Below are 3986 nucleotides of genomic sequence, written 5' to 3' on the forward strand. Positions count from 1 at the left end.
AAACATGTTACACAAGGATATTGTGTTCGGGTCATTCAAATTTGCAATGCATCGACTGGAGACTTCGCTGCATGAAATCAATTATACACTGTAATTAGATAGAGTAACTCTTCAAAGAGTGACCAGTAAACCTATGAATCGTGAAACCCATGAATCACATAGAACCTCAAACTACAAGCAATAAGCCTGCAAGGTAAATAAAGATAATCTTAATCATTATCTCTCAACGCTTTGTCCTACAAAATTTGACCGCAGCGTCGACGAGTCGCGAAGACATGTCTAGGCTTTTTCGTCACCTTCTTCAACTCGATTTATAGCTTGATATTAAAGTTCAAATGTCTGCGGCTTTTCACTGATTCTTGATGTAATTACAATTGCCAAGCTGTAGTACTTATGACGAGGTGTGTGTTTCAGCCATTAGCCCTTTAAAAGAGATGTATGGCTATATTCGACATTGGGTTGCATCCCGAAATATAGCTGTGAATTTAAGGCTTTGTATCGATTATCGACACGACTTTGACGTAAAGTTCATCTTTTGGGCAGTTTTTCCGTATTAAAGTAAAGCTTTAACGATAACGACGCCGTTGAGTTTGCAATCACACTTTGATTTGCTCAAGCCTTCATGTGACCTCTAGGTCTGCATGTCAACACTAACACAGCGTATATTGGTTAATAGATATAACTTAGAGCCAGTCGCGGCAAAATTAGTAGATATATTGTGAAAGAAGAAGTTCACTGTGACAAAAAAGGAGCTTTTGAAATACATAATTTCCCAGTAATGCACAAAATAAATAACTCATTATTATCTAGAACAACGGGCACAAAAGTTAAAGAAAATTTTAAGTGTTGCGAAAGATCACACAAAGATAATGTTTAATGTATTTTGCAAATAGATAAAAGTTATGGAATAAAAATACGTCAATTACTCTGATAACAAAATATGTTTTACTATGATATCGCTTTTCATTGTTGTTTTTGAGTTTTGTTAATGATGCTCGTGGAATAACATCACGTTTTAAACATTTCCTCAGAATGCCTGGATCCTCACCAGGACTGTGGTGGATATATCGTGTGATCAAAACGACTTTCAAACTATCGGTAAAGCAGGGTGACACGTCGAAGGCCTCAATCGATTAAGAACTCAGATTGGGAAAGGGCCGTTATGACATCACTGGTATTGTGATATAGCCTAAAGCATTGTATTTGAACATTTGAACATTTGAGAAACAGAAAAAGAACTTTCTTCCTGAAACAAAAGTACTGTAATACAAATGTTATCAAATGCCATAGTATTGACCCTTTTGAAAGATGCACGACGGGCAAGAGGGTTAGTTCACTCTTAAAGAAAATAACGCACTTAAATAGCCAGGAATGTGCTAGATTCATATATGAAAAATGTGAGCAAGGCATATTCGACAACTTGTGCCTTTACGGGATTAAGAAAATGTAATAAGAAATAAGAGGTAATTTTTTATCATTGAAGCTAAGTGATCTTATATTATCATGTCTGCTATCTCTAACACAAATTTACTTCTGAAATGTTCATCTGAAATTAATTGTTCGCGGGGGTGGGGGGGAAGTTTCAGAGGATTGACAAAGCGAAATACATAAAAGTGCGTTGACATTAATATTACCCATAATCGTGAGAGATGAAACGTTCAAACTTGATGCCTATTTTCCAAAGAGATGGCAACAAATTTGCTTCTTCCTTAAAATGAAACATGTAGACATTTGAAAATCAATCTGAGTCTCAATATACATCGGATGCAACAAGAACGAGACATAAAAGGGGATAAAGTTGACTTTCCACCCTTTCCACAATCAGTCACTTTATTTGTTTGTCCACATAATGCATCCATAAGTTAGTTTTCATGCATTGAGTAGTTAGATTACAGAACCATGGTAAAATGGAAAATCATAATTCATAGAAAGAAGCATCACAAAGAGAACAATATAACTTAGAACTTAAAGCTAATTGGTTAGGTAAAACTGCCATAAGTAGGTTGTAAAAAAACTCATGTATATTATGACATACAAGTTGCTTGTTTTCATTCTTCGAATTGGTCAAGTTTGTCGACTTTTTCAAATTTATCCTAGTGGAAAATGATCACTGACCTGGCACCTCTCTTGTGGTACCACGGTCCATGACATAAGGAAGAACAAAGTAAAAGAGTCCCATGCTTACATGAATAGTAGAGATAGCCGCATACAATTCACCATGGAGCAACTAGAAGCTGATGGAAGTATCTCTTTCTTCTTAGACACCAAAGTTACTCCATTAGTTGACGGGAAGGCGAAGACTATACAGCATACAGAAAGCCGACACATACCGATCTATATCTATCTACAATGGAACAGTAACCATGCACTAAACACGAAACTGTCAGTAGCGAGATCACTATTCAACAGGGCAGAAGCAGTATGCACAAATCAAGGTGACAAAAAGAACGAGTTTGAAAATACATTATTAAGCCATGATTTGAAACAGAATGGTTTTCCGACACGGGCCAGATCAAGGTCAAGTACCGTCAAATCGATCAAAAACAACCTAATGGCCATCAACAAGGAGCACACTCAAAGTAGATGATTCATAGTGATCCCTACGTCGAAGGTATCAGTGAAAGAATCAGGAATACTCTTCAAAGGAAGGAATACAGAAATACTTCAAAAGCAGAAACACTATAAGAGATATCCTGGTCAAACCCAAAGATAAAAACAAGAAAAAGAACATAGAAGATGTCATCTACCAAATAGACTGTGCAACATTAGGGTGCAAAGCCTATTATACATAGGGGAGACCAGCAGATCCCTTAAGAAACGCTTTGAAGAACAAAAGAAAAAAAAATCAATCAGCTATATGACAGCACAATTCACAAAGTAAACTTAACGTAAGCAATCCACCACTCAACGCCAATATTGTAAAATATGAGATACCATATAGATAGGTGGTATCTCGTCATGAAGTCAGTGGACAGTTAAATGTCTTCACTAAATTTTCTGTGACCATGAAACGTTTTCACACCTCGAGTTTGTGCACATCTCCAGCTGTGTAAATGCCTGCATTTGGATCTTTCTGTCAGATCAAGTGTGGACACTGATGAAGAACAAGCGATTTGTTCGAAACATGTCTGTTTGCTAATTCGCAGTGAAAGAAGAGAACTTTTCTGTACTTTAATGATTTGCTGAGTAACGATTTGTGGTTACACGTTCAAAAAAGTAGAGTAAACCTACACTGGTTTTATACTCGACAATACAAGGCATCAGCTTCAAGATTAAACTTTTCAACCATTTTAGATGAATTTCGGACAAGAATACAATACAAGAATAGGATAGAGTATGCCTTAAAACTCTTTGACGAGGTTTCAGTGACGCATGTCCGTTGAAAATAGGCAAACTAACTTGGCTTTTCAATAAGAATAACTCACATGCCAAACTCTGAACTATCGACTTGTGACGAAATCTCGCATAAGCCTTGAAATGTGAAATGCCCTGAACTGTGATAAAGGTATTGGGGAAATTGCAGCCTTGAAAAGTGCTGAGTAATGATTACAGGATATAGTTGGTGAACTGACAAATAAAGCTACTGATGTCGTTTACATTCAGGACAGGCACATATGCACGTTTCTTTGCGTGATTCAAGCAAGGTATTTGAAAAATACAGAGTGTATAAAACGTGGTTTCTTATCGTGACAACTTCCTCAAATTTCAATTTAACCCCTCAGTGCCAGGTACAGATTGTTCTTTCATGGCTGAAAGGAGCTCATACACAGAGCTGCCAGGCAATGAAATTCACTTAGGGCTACGGCAGGATATGGTTAAACCACCAGCTTCGCCAGCGCTTGTTTATAAAGCTACGAATCCAATTAGGTAACTGGGCGACTTTCGCTTAATCACATGCTTGAAGCATTATTAGTCATCGACGGTTCGATCAACGGGTCTGTCCGTCAGTCTCGATGTTACCTCTTGTCCTGATGAGCGAGAAGCTG

This window comes from Ptychodera flava, chromosome 6 (assembly GCF_041260155.1).
Source record: "Ptychodera flava strain L36383 chromosome 6, AS_Pfla_20210202, whole genome shotgun sequence".
In the NCBI taxonomy this organism is placed as follows: domain Eukaryota; kingdom Metazoa; phylum Hemichordata; class Enteropneusta; family Ptychoderidae; genus Ptychodera; species Ptychodera flava.